General features: G+C 45.1%; 1 protein-coding gene across 4 annotated transcripts in view; it reads left to right on the top strand.

The window, feature by feature from the left end:
- Nucleotides 1-16,785: 16,785 nt before the first annotated feature.
- WWP1 (WW domain containing E3 ubiquitin protein ligase 1) overlaps nt 16,786-25,863 on the top strand; it is an 88,736-nt gene continuing 79,658 nt past the window's right edge. For 3 of the 4 annotated variants that reach the window (XM_075549517.1, XM_075549519.1, XM_075549515.1), the window contains exon 1: nt 17,061-17,243. The gene's annotated coding sequence lies outside the window, so the exon portion shown is untranslated. Of the gene's footprint in view, nt 16,882-17,060; nt 17,244-25,863 lie in introns of those variants that run through there. The other variant, XM_075549516.1, reaches the window with a different exon arrangement.

The raw sequence follows: 25,863 nt of genomic DNA, 5'->3' as shown, positions 1-25,863 counted from the left end.
TGAGTAAGTATTGAGTACAGAAAATGTTCTAAAATTGCTCGTGGTAAATATTGTACAACTCTTCTTTGTATGGTTGAACTACTGGGTTGCATAATATGTTGATAAAGTGCCAATAACGCTGTTGGTTTTTTTTTAATGTGGATGTATTAGAGCTTAAATTCTGCGTACCCTGGTTTGCAAAAGGCTAAGGCTGATAGTGACAGCCCTGATCCACTTGCCTCTAGAGTCTCCATATATAATAAGCCCCCAATGAATTACTCAAGATCTTTAACCAAGGGTGCAGATAATCTTTCCCTCAGGCAGCGTGCCCTGGGTAGTAGATTGCCGCCACCCTTCAGCCAGCCCAGGGAGGGGCAGGAACTCTTAGGGGCTTACCTGGGTATGTCCTTGATGGAGGTCACCTCCTAGGGATAGTACAGCAGGTCACATGGTCAGAGTTATGCCTTATCAGCTGTGTCCTGAATGCCTTGGTCGGAAGGCCCTAGAGGAATCTTGTAAGTAAGACCTTATATCTAACAGTGTACATGTCACAATCATGGCCCTGTTTTCCACTTCTGTCATCCCACCTGGAACTGTAATGTATTGATCTGCCACCAATCATGAATTTATGATAGTTTCCTTTGTTCCATGACTTATTAACCTGCCATCCCAGCTTGAATTCTCAGATGCCATTTTGGCCTTGTGGTAATGGCCTCTGTCATGCGGATGATGTCTGCATCTTTGCGCTGTCTTTGTCTCTTTTAAGACTTAATGAACGTTCTTGTCTTAGTCTGGGTAGACTAGAGAAACAAATCCAGGGAGACTCATGTGTATAAGAGAGAGCTTTATATACAAGAGCAATTGAATAATGAGAAAACATCCCAGCCCAGTCCAGATCAAGTCCATAAGTCCAATATTAGCCCATATGTCCGATAGCAGTCTATACATTTCTCTTCAGGCTCACACACATATAAAATGAAACCGAATGCAGGAAGATCACAGGCCACTGGGTGGAACATCTTGTGGATCCAGTGTCAGTGGAAGCATCTCAGCACTGGTGTGGGTCTCCTCATAGCTCCTTCAGCTCCAGGGCTCTAAAGTAGTTCCATGTGTTTTGTCTGCAGGAATATCTGGCAGGGAGTGAGCGTATGTCCCACCTCCAGTGAGCTATTTATCTCCTTGGAGCCTCCAAATGAGGTCATCAAACTAAGACCTGATTGACAGGCTAAACCCCACCCCTTCACTCTTAAGTCTCAAACTGACAGCAGATTATGTAACTACCACAGTTCTCCTTAAATTATATTTGAGATGCTGTCTCTTTTGTACCTTAAAACAGGGAAAAGATACTACACAAACACTAATCACAAGCAAGCTGGAGTGGATATATAATAACAAAAAAAAAAAGGTAGTGTTAACAGAAATAGAGCAGAAAATTCCATAATAATAAAGACATCGAATCCTGAATATGTATACATCTAATGACAACATCACTGCCATCAAGTCAATTTTGACTGTAGGGCAAAAAGAACTATAGAGTTCCCAAGGCTGTATGCAAAATGGATGGATGCAAAATGCCTCCTCTTCCTCCCTCCCTCAGAGTAGCTTGTGCTTAGCCTGCCAGGGCGCCTCACATCTAGGGATAAGAGTTTCAAATACATCAACAAATGCTGACAAAACGGAAAGAAGAAAGGGATGTGATAAAAATTATAACGATGTTCACACACCCATAAAAAGGCACAGGTGCCATGCCCTGGTGGGGCTGTTGAGTAAGCACTAAACTGGTAACCACAAGGTTAGCGGTTCAAACTCACCACTCAGTCTGTGGGCGAAAGATGAGGTTATCTACTCCCATAAAGATTTATAGCCTTGGCAACCCTACATACATAACATTACTGAATCTGAATTGGCCTGATAGTCATGGATTTGGGGTTTGGTTAAAAGGTGTGGAGATTTAATGTACAATTACTCTTTATATAAAAGCTCTTTCAGCTCAGAATCAACAAAGCCCACATGGAAGAAGCACACCAGTCTGCATGATCATGAGGCACGGAAGGAATCAGTTATCAGGCATCAAAGGACAAAAAATATATATCATTGTGTGCTCACCTCCCTGATACAATCACTGAGGACAAATGGCATAAGCACATGTGGCGAAGAAAGCTGATGGAGCCCAGCTATCAAAAGATATAACATCTGGGGTCTTAAAGGCTTGAAGGTGACCAAGCGGCCATCTAGCTCAGAAGCAACAAAGCCCACATGGAAGAAGCACACCGGCCTGTGTGATCACAAGGTGTCAAAGGGATCAGGTATCAGGCCTCATTAGAACAAAAAAATCATATCATTGTGAATGAGGCGGGGAGTACGGGGTGGAGATTCAAAGCCCATTTGTTGGCCACTGGAAATCGCCTTACATAAGGGTCTTGGAGAGGAGATGAGCCAGTCAGGGTGCGATGTAGCAATGATGAAACATAATATTTTCCTCTAGTTCCTAAATGCTTCCTTCCCTCCCCACCCCCCACCATGATCCCAATTCTACCTTACAAATCTGGTTAGACTAAAGGATGTACGCTGGTACAGATAAGAACTGGAAACACAGGGAGTCCAGGGCAGATGATCCCTTCAGGACCAGTGGTGTGAATGCCAATACTGAGAGGGTGGGTGGAAGGATGGTGGGTTGGAAGGGGGAACTGATTATAAGGATCTATGTCTGACCTCCTCCCTGGGGGACGGACGGCAGAGAAGTGGGTGAAGGGAGATGTCGAACAGTGTAAGACATGACAAAATAATAATTTATAAATTATCAAGGGACCATGGAAGAGGAGGGATCAGGGAAGGAGGGGAAAAACTGAGGAGCTGATGCCAGGGGCTTGGGTCGAGAGCAAATGTTTTGAGAATGATGAGGGTAATGAATGTACAAATATGCTTTGCACAATTGATGTATGTATGTGTGGGAAACAGAAGGATTTATCCCAAGTTGTCTCCCCCATATATGTGCCAAACTTAGCTGCTTGCAAATGACTATACACTCGAGGTCATTAGGAGTAGATCAGGGATCATTCTCCCTAAGAGCTATCAGCCATCTAGAGCAAGCAGTCACCACTGTTTATCTCACAACAAGTAGGACCCACTCTCTTCTGATAAGGATAGTAGTTGTCTGTTTCCTTGTAGGAGACCCCAGAGAGGTGAAACCCGCCCTAGGATGACCAAGGTTAGGCTGCCACCCTAACTCTAGGATCCACCCATCTTGTCACATGTATACCCCCAATCCCTCCTCTTCCTATTGCATGCATTTCCCTAGACCACCCCCTCTCATTGCTCTATAACCTATAGCACAGCCCCTTCCTGTGACGTGGGTCCTCACCTGTAATTAGGGGGCTTGCATGTCCCCAGAGAAGATAAAAGCCAGGGCTAACATTAAAGATCTCTCTCTCCCTCCACGTGAACCACCAAGTGGGGCTGAGGTGAGCATGCTACTGTGAATTGTGTCTAACTCCATTTATTTCAATATTTCTCTTCTTTCTCTCATGCTTTCTATAATTTTACTATAATCTTTACTTATTATCGTGGTACAATTGTGCCTACCGGACCCATAATGATGTGTTAGGGGCTGGCTGCCCCTGCCATGTATGGATTGTAATAAGAGTTGTATGAGCCCCTAATAAAATGATTTTTAAAAAAAGCTCTGTTAGGTAGCTTAGCCTAGGTAACTGGGAAGTCCATTTACGCATGCCCAGGAGAATCAGCAAAGGACAAAGCTGGATTTTCCCGCCAGTGGGCTCGGATGGACGTTACACCTGGAGCAGCCCACCTGGCCCAGGTGACTGCAATTCAGCCAATGGGATCGACCTGGGGTCGTTCACCACGCCTCCCCCGGGAACCCTTAAGAAGGCAGGAACCGAGAGGGAGGTGGTCTTGCTTGGGTGGTCTGGTCATCTTCGTGGGAGGGGAGAGATCCTTGCGTGTCCCGGAGCAGTCTCTGCCAGGCCACATAATCAAAAGAATCCTATGGGTGCCGTGTAAAACCTGAAACTTCTTTTAACTCTCATTAAATTCACTTGGATCACGAGCCCGGCTTCGGCGTGAAATCTTTCTGGCGCGGAGCCAAGAACCAAGGATAAGATTTAGGCCGGAGAGAGAAACCTAACAGCTCTTTCTTATTAAAAAAAAAAAAAAAAAAAGGTCTGGGACAACATCTGACCTCCTCTACTTTTACGAGCAGCTTCAAATGCCACATCAGTCCAATGGCGGTTCCTGCAAGGCTGATGTCAGACGTGCCTCCATCCTCCCACTGTAAGAGTTCTGAACCAGCGGTCCTTCCCTCCATACTTTTTTTTCAGCGCTCACAGATAATACCCATGATGATGGGGGTTTAGGGAAGTTGTTCTTTGTTGTTGGCTGTGGTCGAGTCAGCTCTGACTCATAGTGACCCCAGGTACAACAGAATGAAACAGTGCCCGGGCTGCATGATGCTCACAATGGTGATATTCAAGCTCATGACTACAGCTACTGTGTCAATCCATTTCACTGTCTTCCTTTTTGGTTGGTGACTGTATTTTAGGGTACAAAAGAGAGTCCATTTCACATAAGTCTTAGAAGAGACAAGCAGATCATCTGGATGAAGTGGGGCACTACACAAATTTAGTGTCCAAGGATGCACTGAGTTACCAAGCTTTAAAATGGGCATGGGTGGACAAAGGAAAAACTGTCACAAGGCTTGACTGGTGGCAGATCAATACCTCACAATTACAGGTGGAACTATAGCATCATGGATCGTGACTGGGACATGTACATTGTTAGACAGAAAGACTTCCAAGATTGGGTGAGGCCTCCAAGGCAGTTGGGGTGAGCCTGAAAGGGCAGGACTCATGAGTGCAACCCCCAGTACCAGTGCGGTGACTTCCATCAAGGATACACCTAGACAAGCCCCTGAGAGACTGCTCCTGGTCAGGATGGAGGGGATGGAAGCAATCCATTCTCCAAAACACTCTGCCTGAGGGCAAGGTGATCTACAACCTTGGTTAATGATCAGAAGAAAGCAATGATCAGAAAGCATTCAATGGAGGTTTAATCAATGCAAATAGATATTGAGTTCTCCCTGCCATCCACAACCTTCTGCAAACCAGGGTGCTTACAATGTAAGCTCTAACCCATGTGTACTTTTCCAAGCATGTTGTCCTTTTCCAGGGACTGGACTCTCCAGATACTCAGGTCAAAAGTATGCAAGGCAAAGTCTTGACCTTCTTGCGTTCTGCCTGTACTTCCTCTAAGAAAGATTTGTTTGTTCTTCTGGCCATCTCGGGTACTTGCGTTGTCCATTTTCACAATGAGGGACTCGCTGCCATTGAGTCAGCTCTGGCTCACAGCGACCCGGTAGTACAGGACCTGCTGCAGGTTTCTGAAGCTGTACATCTTTACAGCAGCAGACGCCTCATCTTGTTCCTAAGGTACAGCTGTGGGTTCAAACAGCTGGCCTGGGAGCTGATTGAAAGGGAGTTATCTTGGGGTGTGGCCTGCAGCTCCTGTTAGAAGTTAATAGGGTCAGAAATTTGAACAGGATGATAACAGACTAGATCATTAATAGAACAAGTAGACTAACATCAGTAAGGGCTTGAACAACATTGTCATTCAAGTTGACTGAGTAGACATTTAAAGAATAACCTTTTCTCTTCCCAACAATACCAGAATACACACTATTCGCATGCACATGGAAAACTCACCAAGAACACAAAGCATGAAACAAGTCTCTCAGTAATTTGACAGGCTAAGAAGAATTCAGAAGATATTCCGCAACCATAATTGAGCTAAGTTAGGAAACCATACAAAGTAATATATGGAAAATTCTGAGTCAGAAATGATACTTTTCCTGAGTCACAAAAGAAATCACAGTGATAGCAGAACATTTGTCAACTACATGAAAATGAAAATACAATAAAACCTGCAAAAGCTAGCAATTCTGTAGGGCAGAAATCTGTCAGAGGAGAAGAACTCAAATATCCTCAAAAACTCAAATGTCCTTGAAACAGACAGTTAAAAAAAAAAAAGAGTGGTAAGACTGCACTGGATCAAAGGTGGAGAAGTGGCGAGACCTGGACAATCAAGGCAGTTTTGTCGAGTTCTGGCTCACCAATGCTACTCTGAGCGCATCAGACTTTTGAATGCAGTGCTCAGAAATAAACGTTTGCTATAAATGCTCATGCTGGAAAGCGAGTCCTACATCAGGCATGCAAACTTCAACTCCAGGGAACGGAGAATAGGAAAATCACCTCTGATAAGAAAATATATAAAATTATTCACTGTAAAAGCTAAAATAGGAAGGGGACAAACAGTATTAAAAAATCAATGAAACCAAAGCCTCTTTTTTAAAGATAACCAATAAAACCATTGTATCTTTCTAGCTGGATTTAGAAACCCACATAATACTAACAGTCCAATTTTATAAAGTAGTCATATTAGGAAAGAAAAGGGAGACTTCACTAGAGGTCTAGCGATACTATAGGGTATTACAGGGCATTAAAGATATAGACAACTTTATAACAAAAAAATTGACAGGACAAAAATAATTATCACACACACAAAAAAAACTTAAAGGAAATAGATAAAAGTTTTAAGACACAAGTTACCAAAACTAATACAAGAAAATTTTAATCACCTTATAATCAACAAAGAGTTTCAAGCTGAAAGGTAGCTAGATTAGGGATAAAGGAGATTGTCCCCACCGAATGCCCATGCTAACAAAAAATCAGCTGGCACGGCCACAATAAAGGGCTTGGAAAGGAATCAGGGGCACTAATTCAACAGCCAGGGGAATCCAAACTGGGCACGGGCAGACCCAGGCCATCTAGGCCTAGGTGGAAGCCAACTTGAGCACACCCACACCTAGGTACCAGAGATGTGACATCACACAAGTGAGCTTAAACTCAGCCACTAAGGTCAGCCATTAACCCTCAACCACGCCTCCCCAGTCAATGGGGATAGGAGGGGGTGAATATCAGACTGAGGGCAAGCCCCCCAACCACCCTCTTGTTCCAGCGTTCTCTTGCAGGTCAGAGGGTAAGATTTCTCCCTCTTGCTGGTGCATACACATCTTTCTGCCTGTTCAGGGCCACTCGTTTTGGGACTTCCTGCTCTTGGTTCCGCAGGCTTGGTTTTCAGCTCCTTTTCCGGTATTCATTTGACGTCTTTTCTACACTCCCCAGAGTGGACTGGAGTGGCCATGTTCAGTTGTGAAGTTTCCCCTGGCCCCTACCGTGCGGCCTTGCACACTTTCCAGGGACACTGTGTACTTTCTGAGACTATATGAATGCCTTTCCCAAGTACTTCTGCTGTGTGAATTCTTGCAGCGTTGAGAAACAAGAACGGAGGTAAACCATCTCAGAAACCTAACAAAGCCATAATTTAACCTTCCCACCAAGAAAACTCCAGGTCTAGAGAGATACTTTCACAGGTGAAAACTTTTAAACACTTAGGAAATAAGTAATAGCTATTGTCTTAGTTTCCTAGTGTTGCTATCACAGAAATACCGCAAGGAGGTGGCTTTGAAAACAAGGGCTAGACATTCAAATGTAGGGCGTCTGCTCCAAGGGCAGGCTTTCTCTCTGCTGGCCCCCGGCAGCGCTCCTTGTTAGCAACACTGCGGTGAGTCTAGGAGATTCTCAGCACAGGGACTCTAGCAAACGATGTACTCCACTTCCAGTTCTTTTCTTAGTGACCGGAGAGCTCTCTTCTCTGTTTGTTCTCCTTTTTTCTTTTGGAAGTTAACTCCCATTGCATGGGATCTGATTAAATGCGTCCCATTCCACCCTAATCTCTTTAGAGCCGATTGATCTATCTTGTGATGGAAAATTATTACATCACTACACATCTGACAAATTGCCTCATTACATAACTGCCAAACCACTGAGAACCATGGCCCAGCCAAGTTGTCATATAGTTTGGGAGACACAGTTCATTTTATAACAGCAAAATTATGCAAATTACTTCAGGAAATAGATAAGGAACAGCTCCAAACACAACTTGACAAAGATATTAGAACCAAAGAAACCTTCAGATCAATAGCCCTCATCATTAGATTCCTTAAAATCAAAATTTCAAATTAGTAAATAGAACTAAACAATATATAAAAAAGGATCATATACCATGGCCACATATGCTGTAGCATAGGAATGCAAGGTTGGTTCAACATTTGAAAATCACGTTAATTCAGTATATCAAACCAGGGAAAGAAGGCTATATTCAAGAAACCTACATATAAAACTATACCCACTCACCTATTGACATAGTTAGATTCCAAAGATCAGGTTGTTAAAATTGGTGACATACAAGAAGGAGCGGGATGTAGAGGCAGCACAGAGCTCTCAGATCCCCAGGTTGCTCAGGTGGGCAGGGGCCACAGCCACTGGGCGAAAGGCACAGTTGGTGGTACTGGAGCTTGAGCAACCAGTGGGGCTAGTGGCCAAGACCTTTGGTAGAAGTTGCTGCTTGTGCCCTTCCCACTTCCATCCCCAACAGCTGCCTGCTGCAGGACAGTGAGGAAGCCACAGAAATGAGCAGCGCTCTGGCTGGTCTTGGAGGACTTGAAATCCAAGCCTGTAGCCCTACTAGCTGCTTGAAAGAGGAGCTCAGTAGCCTGGGCTGCAGAGAAAGAGGGGGCGGCCAGCTTCTGCTGCGGTCCTCAGGCCCTAGCTTACCCACCAGGACCCTCCACACTATAGGACTTGGTCTCTCGAAGGTGACTGACTAGAGGGGAGCAACAGCAGTACCTCCGCATACTTCCTCCTCCTGGGCCCCTTTAGCCACTGGCCCCTCTTGGAAGGGCTCCATCAAACCCCCCTCAGTCACCTCTTTTCTCTGGAGTGCTGTAGCACTGGCTCCTGCAGAGGGACCTGGTAAGAGGAGCCTGCAGAGCAAGCTGCTTCAGCTCTCAGTGGGAAATGCTTCGGTGGCTCTGTGCGCAGGGAGCTGGGCTTTGGGAAGAAACTCCCATTAGCTTGCAAAGTAGTCGGTAGATTTTTTTTTTTTTTACAATTGTCATATGTGATAATGAGATGGATGATAAGTGCTGAGGAGGTAAACAGTTAATGGTAAACACGGAATGTTTTCCCTGGGGACCAATAACAAGACAATAGCATTCTTTCTCACCATATCTATTTAATGAGGATGAAAATTTTCTCTGTAGAGACATACTTGTATACCAGGGAGTTGCTAAGAAATTGAAAAACACTAGTAGAACAAATAAGAATATTATCGAGGTTTTAGCAGATAAAGCCAATATTCAAAAATCCAGGTGAAGAAGCACCCAAATTTAAGCAATGGACAAGAGAGGAACACCCTCTCCTCTTTTACAAATACAAGCTGAAGAGGAAATGTTTACAGTGAGAGAGGGGATCAGAATGCTGTGTAAGGGCATGGTATTTTTTATCCCCCCCTCTCTGCCCCCGCCCCCGGACCTCAGCATTCTTGCCAGTTTATACTGGATGACTCTGTTTCTGAAGGTGGGGAAGGAATGGAGTGTCCCATGCACTGTAAGATACTTAGCAGCACCCTCAGCCTCTACTCAGTACATGACACTGGCACTCCTGAATGATGCCCCTCAAATGTCTCAGCAATGCCAACTGTCCTCCAAATGCAAAATTATTATTGCGTGAGAGCCACGGGGCTTAGTGTATCATTGCTACATCACAAATACAATGGTTTGAAACAACAACTATGTTTTCCCTCACAGTCTCTATATGGTGGGAATGTGAGAGTGGCATAGATGGGTGGGCCTGTTCCGGGGCTGCGATGATGTTACAGTTAAGTTAGGATGGGAGTCATCGGGAGGCTTGGCTGGGACTCGGGGGTCTGCTTCCAAGAAGTCACACGCCCATGGAAACTGGTGGGAGGCCTGAGAGTGCTTGCTGGTTGTTGGCAGCGCATCTCAGTTCCTTGCCGCACAGGCTTCTTCGTGGGGCTATTTTGATGTGTTCTCACGACTTGGTAGCTGCCTTCTCCCAGTGAGTGATCTGAGAATAGGGAGGAGCTACAATTCAGGTTTGCGCCCTAGTCTCAGAAGTGACGTGATCACTTTCTTCATGGTGTAGCCACTGAAGCAAATCACCAATTGCAGTGCATTCATCCTGGACCGGAATTGGGCTCCACCTCTGTTTTTCCCTTCCCTGAATTTCGTCTTTTTATTCCCAACTAGGTAAGGTCTCATTCTCGTTTTCTCTTCCCCCAACTTTTGAAAAAAGAGTCATTGCCATATAGTTCACTGATCATACAATTCAATAGTTCAATCATATTAAGAAGCGTTGTGCAATTAAAATATATTTTTTAAAAGAACACTTGTGCAATTATGAAAATACACAATTCTAGAACATTTTCTTCTTTCTTGCACTTCTGATTCCTTCACCATTTGCCCCCAATCTCCCCAGTGAACCCCCAAACCCACTGCCATCCAGTCAATGCAGACTCACATGGACTCTATAGGACAGGGTAGAACTGCCCTGTGAGTTTTCAAGATGGAAACTCTTCATGTGGGTAGAAAGCCCTATCTTTCTCCCTTAGAGTGGCTGGTTGTTTTGAACTGCTGACCTTTCGGATTGCAGTCAATTTCATAATCACTACCTCCAAGAAATCCTTAACCCAGTTGCTCTCTCTACAGCTTTACCCCCCAAACCAACAACCATAACAAAGAAAGCTAGAGAAAACCCTCAATCAAACAGAAAGCAGAAAATATTTTTTTAAAAACAGAACAAAGTTTAAATGGTCAAAAGGGTGCTCAAAGGAGAAGGTGCTAAATCTTAACCCAACTGCATCTACAATGCAATCTGCACGATAGCAAGCTATTCATACCCCTGTGGTGTCTATGGCCAAGAGGATATACCAGAGCCTTAATCCACCTGTATTTACCCTTCACTTTTTCTTTCTTTAAACAGAATCAACTTTCAAATGGGTCACAAGGGAGATCGAAAGATAATATACTACATTTTAACCTAACTGCATCTGCCACAATCAACTTTACAGTGCCTTCTGTCTGATAACAAGGCTCTTCTCATCTCTTGGCTATGGTCAGAGGGGATTCACCAGAGGCTTAAATCCATGTGTGGACCCTGCAAATGGATTGTGGGATTCTGCTACTGTGTTAGACATGGTTCTCTAGAGAAACAAAACCAGGACACTTATGATTTGATAGATAGATAGAGCACAAGGGAATATAACAGCTAATTAGTCCACACAACAATACAGAGGGCTCAGTTCAACTCACTTCTATGGAACAGTTAATATACTGGAAGTCCTTCAACTCACAAGGGCTGCTGGGTCTAAGGTCCAGGAAGCAGACAGCTGAGTCTTCCCTCAGGCAACGCAGGAGGAGTCCGCCTACAGGCCGCAAACAGCAGGCAGGTCAACAACAGTTAGCAGCTCAAGAGCTTAGTGAATCAGGCCTGAATTGTATACCAAATTTAAGTAATCAAGATGACAGGATCTGCCAGCCTCAAGCTCAAGCAATGTACACACCAGCAGTGTGGTGAAGCAGGTCTCCAAGGAGCCTCAAGCTCTAGCGACATGCTCCACGGGTTGGCAGCCAGAAGCTGGTCTGATTACCAGAGAGCAAGAGAGAGGGGCAGGGCTTGCTGAGCCATTTATCTCTTTGACCTCCAATTGAACTGTGACCTTATTAATCCCACATGTTCCTATTGGCCAGGTTGGCACAATAAACCTACCTATCACAACTGTCAACCTTAGCCTTCTGAAAACCAGTGTTTCAAATTTCCTCCTTTGGGTTTGTATTATATTATTTACAATCCTTGGATCACACAGGCTGGTGTGCTTCTTCCATGTGAACTTAGTTGATGCCTCACTTAGATGGTTGTTTGTTTGAAGACAAACCTTTAAGGCCCCAGATGCTATTCTTTCTGATAGCCAGGCACCATCTAGTGTCTTCGCCACACTTTGCTATAGCACTCATATCTTCTCTGATCTCCTCATGAGAGTGAACATCAAGCTGGGCCATGTCATAAGAACTAATAGTACTTTGATGGAGGCTAGAATTAAGTGTGTGGGTCCCACCTTTTAAAGGAAAGTTTCAACATATTTGTGGACATAGTTTAAAACTTTGGCAGTTGGAAAAGGATCCTTTAACAAACAGGTTGGAGAAGACTTAGAGAAAGACTGATTAGTGAAACTATGTTAGATCACTAGAAGGAACTAAATTATATAACAGAAAAAGCAAAATTATTAAACAAGTGGGGAAGAAAATAAATTCAGATAAATTACATAGTGTTAGAATGGGATATGATTTGTGAAGGGGGAAACAAAAACAATCCAGAAGAGAATAAAACTGGAAAAGACCAGTAGTTTTTTCCCAACAGTTTTATTGACAAGTATTTTATATATCATATAACTCAATAGTTCACTCATTCAGTCATATCAAGGAGCATTGTCCCCCACATCAATTCTTTAGCACATCCCCCTCCCCTGGTGAAATAGCTTCCAAGATGAGTTATGCCATCACAATCCATTCTAGTGCTCCCTCCCCCTTCCATCTTCACCATTTATACTCGAGATCTCTTGACCTCCCCAATCATCCACCCCCATCCCTGTATTCCCTATAATCCCATGGAAGTAGTTTTATCTAAGACCAATATTTCCACTAATATAAAGTGCCCTTTCACTTTTGTCATTAGAATAGTAGAAAAATGGCCGACGGAACAACAATAAAAACCCTCTGGACCACTGGTTGTGTAGCTGTCACACATTGAGCTACTAACCACAAAGTGAGTAGTTTGAAGCCACTAGCAGCTCAATGGGGAAAAGACCAGGCGTTCTACCTGTAAGGAGTTTGTGTGATTTTGAGCTCTTGAGTCAGTTCGGACTCATATAGCATAGAAGAGCTGCTTCCAAGGCTTTCCAAGACTGCAGACGCAGATCGCCACATCTTTCTTCCACACAGTGCCTGGGGTTCAAACTTCCAGCCTTTTGATTAGCAGCCAAGTATTTAACCACTGTTTCCCCAACAGTAAGATACCATATTTGCTCATCTGAAACTATCCCGTGATGATTCAGGTACAGAAAAGAATAACTATATACAGTTATAGAGAACTATGGGGAAATTCATCAAAGTGATGATATCATAATTCATTGATTACGTGCTACGCTTTCCTGTCACACAGCTGCAAGCATTATAAGGGTGGCAGCTTATTCATATCTTACAACCAATGAGAGCATTATATCACTTTTGAGCTGAGGCCCAGCTACTCAGGTTAAGTTGGACAAATATCATAGTTTATGGGACAGCAGCTGACTTATCCATTCCAATAGTTACAGTGCTTCAGGCATGTGAGGCTTTTATCAAAAACAAACCAATAAATCATGCTCACTGCTATCAAGTCGTAACAACCCTATAGGGCAGGGTAGAACTGGCTCTGTGGGTTCCCAAGACGGCAACTCTTTGAGGGACTACAAAGTGGGGTCTTTTTTCTGGGGGGCAGTTGGTAGTTTCAAACTGCTGACTCTTAGCAGTCCAACACATAACCACCATGCCACCAGTGCTCCTGTGGTACTTTGCCAGAACCCAAGCCCATTGATATCGAGTTGATCCCCACTCATAGACACCCTGTAGAACAGGGTCGCACTGCCCCCTGTGGGTTTCCAGAACGGTAATTCTTGATGGGAGTACAAAGCCTCATCTTTCTTTCTCAGAGCTATTGGTGGTTTTGAAATGCTGACTTTGCAGTTAGCAACCTGAGGTGTTATACTTTTAGGGGCCCCTAAAATGGGTTTGGAGCCCTGGTGGTATAGGGGTTACATGCTGGGCTGTTAAGTGTAAGGTCAGCAGTTCAAAGCCAGCAGGCACTCTGCAGGCCGGGCACTTACAGTCCTGGAAACACAGAGGCAGTTCTTCCCTGTTCTATAGGGTTGCTATTCATAGGCATCAACTCAATGGCAGTGAGAATTGGGGGAAATGTTATACCTTCTTTTCAAACCAGAAGGGAAAAATATGAATGTTTAAGTTGAAGAAAACAATTTAATGTCTATCATCATTATATTTCTTTGACCAATGTGGTGTAAAATATCACTTTTACCATTATTTTATGGAGGAAGATATCCACAGAAGCAAAAGAATGTGACCATGGGTGACAGACAATGTCACTGACATCTATTTTACTTCTGGAAGATAACTTGTCAATGTTTCAAAAGGGCTTAGATGGTTCGTTCCCTTGGTTACTTTTAAGAATTTTACCCAAGGCAGTAAATAAAGATGTGGATAAAGGTTTTTTTATGACTTAATGAAAGACATTTTTTATTTTTTAAAGTTTTATTGGCGCTCATACAACCCTTATCACAATATATACATATGTCAATTGTGTAAAGCACACTTATACATTTGTTGCCCTTATCATTCTCAAAACACTTTCTGCTTGGGCTCCTGGAATCAGCTCCTCATTTTTCTTTCTCCCCCTCCCTCTATGTTCCCCCCTCCCTCATGAACCCTTGATAATTTACAAATTATTATTTTATCATACCTTACACTGCCTGAAGTCTCCCTACACCCACTTTTCTGTTGTCCATCCCCTAGGGAGGATGTTATATGTAGATCCTTGTAATCGGTTCCCCCTTTCAGCCCTCCCTTCCTTCCTCCCTCCCAGTATCACCACTCTCACCACTGGTCCTGAGGGGTTCATCTGTCCTAGATTCCCTGTATTTTCAGTTCCTATCTGCACCACTGTACATCCTCTAGTCTAACCAGGTTTGTAAGGTAGAATTGGGATCGTGATAGTGGGGGTGGGGTGGGGAGGAAGCGTTTAAGAGCTATAGCAAAGTTCTGTGTTTCATCGATGCTACACTGCACCCTGAGTGACTCATCTTCTCCCCACTACCCCTCTGCAAGGAATGTCCAGTTATCTACAGATGGGTATTGGGTCCCCATCCTGAACTCCCCCTCATTCATAATGACATGATTTTTTGTTCTTTGGTGCTTGATACCTGGTCCCTTAGACCCCTCGTGATCACATATGCTGATGTGCTTCTTCCATGTTGGCTTTCTTGCTTCTGAGCTAGTTGGCCGCTTGTTCACCTTCAAGCCTTTAAGACCCCAGACACTGTATCTTTTGATAGCCAGGCACCATCAGCTGTGTTCACCACATTTGCTTACGGACACGTTTGTCTTCAGCAATCGTGTCGGGAAGCTGGATATCATGGAATGCCCATTTATTTGAGCAAAGTGTTCTTGTATTGAGGGATGATAGCTTTATGAAAACATATTTATGCATAATCATGTCATTTGTAACCACAGAAATAGTTGATGATAAAGGCTGTTTTACGGGTGGGTGTCAACGAAGCTGGCTATGTGAAATAAGAGGAGCTTAAAGTGGGGAAGCAGAGGGAAGCAGGCAGTGGAAGGAGGCCTGTTTACATTCTGGCGATGGAGTGGTGAGTGTTTTCGTGGGACTTCTGAGGAGCTCTGGCAAGTGCCTTGTATTTGAAAGACAAGGTCTGAGGCAATAGTGTTGAAGCACAGGGAGGAGTGAGCACACCCACGGAACTGGCGAAAGGAGGCCGTCACACGACAGATAGCCCTTGACAATCAGAAAGGATCCTTGGCTATCACATTGATCCTTACCTTCAAAGCTCTGAAAAGGCCATGGGATATTTTGAGCAGCGGTGTGGAATAGTCAGATTTCTATATCAGAAAGATCACTGTGGATACGGCTTGTATCAAGTGCAGGTGAGAAGTCAAAGGGCAGCATTTAAGGAGCCGAGAAGAAGGTGCAAGCATCTCTTCATCAAAAGGCAGAATCCAAATCCACTACCACGGAGCCAATACTTACTCAGAATGTCCGAACCCGGCATGCTAGAAACTGGCCCTGTGAATCCTGGGGAGAGGAGAGCCTCCTCTGACTCCTGCAGAGTGGCTGCTGGTTTCAAACTGCTGACTTTGCGTTAGCGCACTTGTAATCCACCGCCACCAGGGCTCCTGTAAGTGCAGATGTAGATCATTTGTGGAGGCTGGGTGAGGTAATTGGGCAGACATTTTACAAATCCATGTCTGCGGGCCTGTATAAACTCTTTGAAGTAGGAGGCCTGGCAATCTGGTGAGAAATCTGGTCACCACTGGCTCCTTGCAGGCTGTGGGTTAGAGGATCGATACCCACCAGCCCACAGGACTTCTTTAAACAGGTTCCTATGAGAACAAGGGTAAAAAGTGGCCCTTGCGTGGACCTACACGCGCAGTGACCCAAGTGTATGGGAGTAGAACTGTCTATACTCCGTTCTCGATGGTTGATTTTCTGGGAACACAGCACCAGGCCTTGCTTCTTAACCGACTCAAGTCTCCAACCTTTTTGCATTGACCGTTTGCCCACTGACTAAGATCCTAGGCTCCGTTATGGGATTGTGCTGTGGATTATTATGTCAACACATGCATTGGCTCGATGAGAATTCGCTTTATCACGGGGCTGATGTGGGAGGGCGTCACCGTTTGGATAAAATATGGACCGAAGTCTTCGACTGCGGTTTTCTGTTAGAAGCAATGATTTACGCCTGCAATGGGCTTTGGGTCAAAGCGTCCGAGCGGTCAAGGGCGTATTCATGAACTTTTGCTGTCCAGCGCTCGAGAAGAGAACACCCGTGCGCCAGGAACGCCCCTGGAATGAGGTCACGGACTCCGTTGGGCTGCGCACGGGAAAGTCAAGTCAGCAGTCCCGGCGGCCGGTTTGGAGCAGCGGCTTCCCAAATCTCGGCGGCGGCCCCGCCCCCCGCCGGTCCAGGCCCCGCCCCCGCCGGTCCAGGCCCCGCCCCCCGCCTCCCATTGGTGGGCCCTCCACCTCCACTCGACCGCGGCGAAGACCCGGACGAGCGGAGTTTTCTGAAGGCGACGCTGGGCGCCCTCGCTGCGCATGCTCGCGGGAAGCCGGATTCCGGGTCCGGAGTTGGAGGGCTTGGGTGGCCGAGGCGCCGCGCGCGGGGCCGGGGCCAGCGGGGAAGCGCGCGCTCGGGGCGCGGCGCTGGGGACGCGGGGACGCGGCGCGCTCCCAGGGAGGGAGGTGTGGGGTCGCCTCGGGTGGCGTGCGGCCGGGGTGGGGGTGGGGGGAGGGTCGGGTGTCGGCGAGCGCGCCGTGCGGGACCCGAGTGACTGCAGGCGGCCTGGGCTGCCGCGGCCGACGCCTGGGTGGCTGCCGCCGCGCCCGCTGCGAGATGGCGATCGTGGGCGCCGAAGGGTGAGGGCGCCCGCCGCCCGAGGAGGCGCCGCTGCCCTGGCCGCCGGAGCCCCGGCTTCGCGCCCGGTAAGGACGCGGCGGGGAGGGGGACGGGCGGCGGGGGTGCGGGCCGCGAGCCTTCGCCGGGGTCCCGGAGCCGGGCGCCGTCGGCTCGCGGGGCGTCGGGGGCCGGCCCGCACCGCGCTGGCGGCTTTCTCGGGCCCGGGGACCGGGGGTCCTCGGGGTGGGGTCACGGGTCTTGCCCCGAGTTGTCCCTGGCAGAGGCCTGGGCGCAGGAGACTGGAGCGGAGCGAAGTGTTTCCGTGACTGCAGCGCGGTTCGCAAGCCGCGCGCAGCCTTTCTGCCCCCCTTTCTTACCCCTCCGGGAAAAGCACAGACGTGTGGACTTTTGGCCGGGTCCCGACTTTCACCGCAATCGAACAGAAACTCCAACCGTGCGATGTGTTCTTGCCCGCTCCTGCTGCTTCTCCGATTCTGCAGCTCCCCCCCACCTCACCCCCTCAACCCCCATCTTCACCTTTGTGACCTGGTAGATCCCGGTGACCTTGCAGTTTTCACAAGTGCTTGAACCGCATCAATCAGTTGGACCCTCGTGTTTCGTTTGGTAATGTGTCCGTTGCATTTGCAACCCTTATCGCCCAAGTCTGAGGACAGTTCCTCACTTCACCGATTTGCAGTGGAGCTTCCTTTACTCCCGTAATTAAAAGACGCCTTCACCAGCCGAAGAAAGCAAGTAGTTACTATTTTGCCATTTTACTTCCCCAGGGCAAAATGTTTTCCCACAGCTTGATTTGACGTTGTGCTTTTCAAGTGCTGTTGGTAATCCTTGTGGAAAAGAGTAATGTCCAAAGTTAGCTTTTTAATCCTTTTGTCTCCCTTCCCGGCTCTGCCCGTTTTACAGTTGTCTGCAGGTTTCTGCAGGAGTTCCTGCTTCCAGAGAAATCCTCTATACCAGACTCATTACGGGTATTCTGCAAGCAGAGGCGGAGTGTATTGTGCTTTTAAAAAAAGAATTCATTTGTGTGATTTGTCTTGAAGCTATAAAGTTAGGAGCGTGGCTATGGCTGGAAATGCTCAGTTTTTATAAATAAGTAGTATGTTTAAAATTGCAAATAATTGCAAGTTGTTGGGAACTACTCAAGATTGTTAAATAAAAGTATGCAGAATAGTTCATTTCTTTAGGACTTCTACATGAACATTTTTCATATAGTTCTTCCCTTGAAATGTCTATTAGACTTAAGACCTATTGAGACCACAGTTTTGAAAATGGGTACTTATGTTCAGTTGGTTTTTTTCTTTGTTGGACTCCTCACATGATAGAGGATGTCCCAGATAAGGTTTCTACCTTCACAGAGATTGTATCTTTGCTGCTTACCCCATGGCTGCCTGAAATTTCTTTTATTCCCCGGCACAATTACTAAGCACCTACTGAGTGACTGTGGGAGGTACTTTGGGGAATACAGTGATGAAGGTGGTAGTAATTTCTGCCTTTACAACTCTCACAGACGAGTTAGGCAGGTAGGACTTATAAAGGGTCCATTGTCTTTAAACATATAGTCAAGTGTCATATAAAATCAAGCTTCCTGCCGTCAGGTCAATGCACAGGTATAGGGTAGGGTAGAACTGCCCTGTGGGTTTCTGAGACTGTAAATGTGTATGGGAATAGAAAGCTTCATCTTTCTCCCGAGGAGCTGCTGCTGGTGGTTTCAAACTGCTGAACTTGTGTGCATCCCAACAACGTACAAAATGTCCTAGGAATTCAGGCTTGGAGGATTTGGCAAGGTTGAGAGGAAGACGTTAGTTTGTGGCACTTCTGAAATTGTGCATTTGGAGTAATCCATGGACCTTTGAGAGCCAGGGAACGAGAAAGCAGAGGAAAATAAGACAGCCCAGAGTGCCGTTCCCACAGTGGGAAGAGACAAGTACCAGTAATGATGTGTGGGTAGAACATAAAGCATTTGTATAGGAGATTGTTATTTACTATCAAGTCCATTCTGACTTATGGAGGACCCTGTGTGTGCAGAGTAGAATTGCACCATAGGGCTTTCAAGACTGACCTTTCGGAAGCAGAGCACCCACCCCTCATCTCACCCTACCCACCATCTCACCCCACCCCTACTTTCCTGGTACATTGTGGTAGATTTGAACTCCCAACCTTGGTAGATTTGAACCCCCAACCTTTTGATTAGTAATTGAGCCCTTAACCATTTGTGTTACCTAGGGACCTTTATATAGGAATGCCCAAACCAAAAAGCCAAGCCCACTGTCAGCAATTCAATCTCACTCATAGTGATCCTTTATAGTTTCTGAGATTGTAAATCTCTTAAGAGAGCAGACAGCCTTGTTTTTCTCTCTAATACCCGCTACTGGGCTTGAACTTATGACCTTTCAGTTAGATCAATGGTTCTGAACCTTCCTCATTGCCTTGACCCTTTAATTCAGTTCCTCATGTTGTGGTGTCCCCTTATGTGGGCATATCTGAATGTGGGCAAACCCGCCTGGAGACAAATAGAGGAGCGGTATCTGGGTTCCTAAGAGAATCCGAAATATGGTCATAGGCGGCGCCTATGAGAGGGTCGCGACCCCCAGGTTGAGAACTGCTGAAAGAAGCTCAGTGCCTAACCCACAGGAACGGCACGGTTCCTTGTACAGGAACCCCCAAACCAACAAAACCCACTGACATTGATTTGATTCTGACCCTTAATGACCTGCATAGGATTTCTGAGGCTGTACATCTTTACGGGAGCAGAAAGCCTCTTCGTTTGCTTGCAGAATGGCTGGGGGATTTGAACCGTTGCCTGGGGATTCGCAGGGCAGCACTTATCTGAAAGCATTACCAGGGCTCCTTTGTGTAGGTAATAAATCTTGGAAGTAGAACCTTGGGCTAGTTTATGGATTTTAATGATTTTTTTTGAATGCAGAGTAAAATCTTTACATGTAGCAGGCTGTACGGTTCCATAGATCAGATGAGGTTGGAGTTGGGAGGGAACTGATTAAAGCTTTGTATTAGACAAATTCAGCTGCCAGCATGGGGCATGTGAATTGCAGTAGAGTGAGCTTGAAGGTAGGAAAACCTCTTGATTGCTGAGATCACTCCTAGCAACAGATTTGGCCTAGTGGTTATGTGTTGGCCTCTTAACCTCCAGGCCAGCTGTTCAAAACCCCTAGCTGTTCCTCGCAAGAAAGATGAGATTTCCTACTCTAACCCGGTCCTGTAGTCACTGTGAGTCAGAATCCACTTTGATAGCAGTGAATATGGTTTGGTTTGAGTCTTAATTTAATGAGAGTGTAAAGGAGAAAGGCCATAGAACAGACAGAATTTTTTAAAAATCATTTTATTGGGGGCTCGGACAACGCTTAATATAATCCATACATCCATCCATCGTGTCAACCCCCTTTGTACATTTGTTGCCATCTTCATTCTCAAAACATTTGCTTTTTTTAAAAAACATTTTATTAGGGGCTCATACAACTCATCATAATCCATACACATACATACATCAATTGTATAAAGCACATCCGCACATTCCCTGCCCCAATCATTCTCAAACATTTGCTTTCTACTTGAGCCCTTGGTATCAACTCATTTTCCCCTTCCTCCCCCACCTCATGAACCCTTGATAATTTATAAATTATTATATTTTGCCATGCCTTAAATACTGTCTGATGTCTCCCTCCACCCACTTTTCTGTTGTCCATCCCCCAGAGAGGGGGTTATATGTAGTTCCTTGTGATCGGTTCCCCCTTTCTACCCCACTTCCCTCCACCCTCCAGGTATCGCCAATCTCACCACTGGTCCTGAAGGGATCATTCGTCCTGGATGCTCTGTGTTTCCATTTCCTATCTGTACCAGTGTACATCCTCTGATTTTTCAGATTTGTAAGGTAGAATTGCGATCATGATAGTGGGAGTGGGGAGGGGAAGCACTAAAGAGCTAGAGGAAATTGTATGTTTCATCGTTGCTACACTGCACCCTGACTGGCTCGTCTCCTCCTTGCGACCCTCTGTAAGGGGATGTCTAGTGGCCTACATATGGGCTTTGGGTCTCCACTCCGCACTCCCCACTTCATTCACTATGATAAGATTTTTTGTTCTGATGATGCCTGATACCTGATCCCTTCGACACCTCATGATCATACAAGCTGGTGTGCTTCTTCCATGTGGGCTTTGTTGCTTCTGAGCTAGATGGCCACTTGTTTATCTTCAAGCCTTTTAAGACCCCAGACTATATCTTTTGATAGCCGGGCACCATCAGCTGTCTTCACCACATTTGCTTATGCACCTGCTTTGTCCTCAGTGATTGTGTCTTCAACAGTCGTGCTTTATGGATATGATTAAAGAGAAGCCCAAGAGTGAGCTGAAGCTCTTCCACGAACTTGTTGGGCTCTGGGGTTGGGTGGAGGGGAGCTCTCAGAGTTCCTTGGAATCTTCTGAAAACAATAGAACTTGGCTTTGGTGTGAACTTTTGTCACTTCTGTCAAAAGCTCTACTTTTTAGGTTCTCCCGAGTAGGGAGTAGGCTCTGACTTCCTGGCAGCATAGGAAGTACAACAGAGTGAGCACTGCCCAGTCCTGCGCCTTCCCTACAAAATGGTTCCTGTCAGCCCATTCTCCTTGTGCTGGGATTGACAGTTTATAGAGAATGTTGACTTATTTTACTTGTTTTATGTTACAGAATAAAACTAGCCCTGAAAGTTAAATGATCTGCCCTAGGTGTTTCAGTTAGAAAGTGGACAAAATGGTATCAGGAGTTTGTTGACAATCATGGTTTTCTTACTTGTATGAAGAGAATGTGACTGATTGGCCATCGGTTGAATTCAGGTTTCCTCCACTTCTAGCATTTTGTGATTCTTGGATCTTGGGTTTTTGGAGCACTAGTGGCATAGTGGATTACACACCAGGTTAGCTGTTCAAACTCACCAACTGCTCCAAGGGAGAAAGATGAGGCTCTCTGTTCCTATAAAGATTTATAACCCACAGGAGCAGTTTCTGCTCTGCTCTGCCCATGGATAGGGTCGGTGGGTCGGTATGAGTCAGAATTGACTCAGTGGCAGTGAGTGAGGTTTTCAGTAGAATATCTTACCCTTGGATTCCCCTGTGTGGGTGCTGGTGAGTATAGGGGATGAACTGTGTGGTTAATGGGTCAAAGTAATCATTTTACGATTGCCACCTTTGTAATTCTCAGCTTGGGTTGGGGTAAAGGCAGTGATGTAAGTGAAAGAAGAGAAACTTTACAAACATTTTTCTCTCTCCATTCAGGTCTGGCTTCTTAAGAATACTTTGAAAATGAAACTTTGAAAAATTAATGAAGTGAGGTGCTCTTATTAAAGTCCCTCTCTTCCCCGATTGAGTAGCCAACTCTTCCTGGTATATTTAAAGCATAACTTGATTAGTAAATAATTGATTTTTTAACTTTTTTTTTTTAAATCTCTAACCTTTTTTCCCTCGTAGTAGGGAACCAACGAATCCCTGGGTACTGCAATGGGTAAACGCATGGCTACTGCCCAAAAGGTTGAAGGTTCAAACCCAGTTAGAGGTCCTTTAGAAGGAAGACTTGGTGATCCGCTTCTGAAAGTTTACAGTCAGGAAAACTGTGGAGCACACAGGGTTGCCGCGAGTCAGATCTACTTGATGGTAGTTGGTTAGTAGTTGTGGCAGGGAACTTGTTATCTCCAGTAGTTCGAAAAATTTTGGTAGAAAGATCAGGGTCTTTTCCAATCTGACTAACATATAATATATAATGAATAGTGGGAAAAACAGTCAATCTCCTTTTGTAGTAGTGCCCAAGGAACTGGTTACCAATAGCTAATGGATGAAAAATGTCTTAACAGAAAACCATATAGATGCATTTGATTCTTTCTTTTTTATTATTTTTTCTTCATTTTATTGGGGGCTGACTCTTTTTCTGACATTAAGAATAATGTACCTAACATTAGTGTATAGCATTTTCTGTTTGTGTGTGTGTGTGTGTGTGGTGGCATATATTTTATCATTTGATTTTCAGGATAATGTAAGCAGTTAGTAGGTTAGTTTATTTTTACATGAATATGAGCAGGGTTTTAAAAAATTCTTGAAAAATGGAATGAAAAGATAATGAAACATTTCTATGAATGATTTGAAGCCCCCTCATATACTGAGACTCAAACAAATTAATAAATAAAAGCTTAAGGTAAATGATGAGTAAATGGCAGAATTAGGGTTAAAACAGAAGTGTTTTTAATCCATGGATCACTGTTCGTTTCCCGCTAAACTGGGCCCACACCTCATCATGGTGAGGTTCCAAAGACCAGGCTGGTATGCACAAATTTGTGTTGCCCAGAAATGGAGGATGACCACATCATGTCACAAAAGAACGGACCACATTATATCACAGAATGGCTACCATACTTGGAACTACGGAGAATCATAGCCCAGCAAAGTTGACACATAACCTTAACTGTCCCGGTCAGCATTACCCGAGGTTCATGACTGTCAGATACAAATAAGCAGAATAGTCGGATGGTGGTAGGTTTTGTACTTTTGTCACATGTTGAAATATTGGATGCTGAGATCATCGATAAGTGAGGAGCCAGTGTATTGACTCTTCATTTATAGGGGAAATGTAATTGAAGCCTGTATATGAACAGTAGGTCAAGGGATTTAAACACCTGCTGGGAATCTGTTAGACCTCTGTGCCATGTAGAACTGAATTTGAGCAAGTTTTGTTCAAATGCTTTTGTGTTAAAATGCTAACCTCATTTGCATTGGAGGTTTGTAGGTAATTTTGACATTTATCCTTCCAGCAAAGAAAAGCAAAAGTTAATTTCTCATCTAGAAAAGTATAGAGATGTACTATAGATACGGATTTCCTTTTGGAAATCTGTTCATTTTAATTCTGGTTTTATCAGTGTATTTTACTCTTATAAAAGGCTATGAAATTTTATTTTTCTGAAGCATATAAATCAACATCTTATTTCCAAAAGTATCTTGTCACAATAATTCATGTTTCCATTACACAGCAAAGATTCACCATCCCCATTACTTTTAAGAAGCTCTTCTGTGTATGTATTTCAGATTCATAGGCTTTAGTTTATCTTCTGAGGGTGGGTGAAAATTTGGGAATATAATTAATTATGCCTTTTTCCCCTAGCATTGGACAAATTATGCAAAACCACAAGGAGCCAGATGAGCTTTGTATGGTTTTCACTGCTGTGTAACAACCCTAAAACTAAGTGTCTTAAGTAACAGCTATTTTATTCGCTCACAGGTTTGCTAATCATGGCTGGGCTTACTTGGATGGTTCTGCTGAAGCTGCCAGTGGTCACTGGAGTGGCTGCATTCAGCTGCCAGCTGGTCTTCTCTCTCTCTCCCTCCTAACCGCTTGCCCTGTGCCCATCTCTGTTCCCATGAAGTCTCAGCAGCTCTCCCTCTCTTCCTAAGTAGAACTAGTAGTCTGGTTCTGTTGGTTCAAGCAACTTAGAGGCCCAGCCCAGAGTTGAAGAAGTGAACTATACAAGGGCATGAATCCTGGTTACTGAAGTTAATTTGGAACCAGAAGTGTAACAGATGACTACAATTATTTAAGGAGAGAATCAGCTATATTATCTCAAAAGACAAAAATCAACCAAAGGCTCTGGAAAACTATTTTGGAATCTACAGCTTACACGGCCCATTATTTTCCCCAACTGTAGACTTTGAGACTGGGCCTTTCCGAGGGACTGCCGATTCTGCACATGATGGCACACTTGGTTTACTCCACAGATGGAAACAGATGTCACCATCCCAGGGCAGAAAAGCGGAGCAAAATTTGAGCTGGGCTTTGAAACATGAAACCCTGGTGGCATATTTGGTTTACTCATTGGGCTGCTAACCACAAGGTCATCAGTTCAAACTCCGCAGCCGCTCTGCAGGAGAAAGATGAGGCTCTCTGCTCCTGTAACGATTTTCAGCCTAGGAAACCCACAGGGGCAGTTCTGCTTTGCAATATAAGGTCTCTATGAATAGGAATTCCACTCGGTGGCCTTCAGTTTGGGGGACTTTGAAACAGTGCCCTATCATAAAGGGGCAGGATTGACTTGCTCCACTTGAAAGGAGTGGGTCAAATGAAGTGCAGAATCTAGGCACCCAGCCTCTCCTAGGCAGTGCTCTCCCTAATCACATGACTTGGATTGGACAAAGCTAAGAACACGCTTCTGGAGACTGGACCGGAAGTCTTCTCTCCTGATGAAAATTTAAGAAATAGGACAAACTAGGGTCCAGGAAGGGGGCAGGTAGAATGTTAAAATGCTTCTGAATGGCTCTCCGCCCTGCCTCCACCCCTAACCCCCCCACCCCCCAATTACCGGGGTAGTTGTAAAATACACTAGCATTAACAGAATTGTGGGGGGGGGGGGGTAGCACTTTTTACTTAACCAAGGGAAACCAGTTCTTTTGCTAGCTGAGTAATATACCCATCCATACTTATGATTAAGCAGGATGGGTGGAAGCAGACCATTGAGTCATGACTTGCTGTAGGATCCAGTGATCATACTTTGGGCCAAGCTTGTCAGGTTATATTGCTCTTGGTTGGTGTTTGGGGGCTATAGGGAGGAGAATTAATGCAGTGACGTAGTTCTGTTCCGCTGGGGAGACCGATGAGGCGATCTGCTCCGTAAGCATTGACAGCCTGGGAAGAAGCCCTGTTGAGGGTGACTATGAGTTGGAATCGA

Source organism: Tenrec ecaudatus, chromosome 5 (genome assembly GCF_050624435.1).
Source record: "Tenrec ecaudatus isolate mTenEca1 chromosome 5, mTenEca1.hap1, whole genome shotgun sequence".
In the NCBI taxonomy this organism is placed as follows: domain Eukaryota; kingdom Metazoa; phylum Chordata; class Mammalia; order Afrosoricida; family Tenrecidae; genus Tenrec; species Tenrec ecaudatus.
Note: the sequence above shows the minus strand (reverse complement) of the source record. Positions and strands in the feature narration are given on the sequence as shown.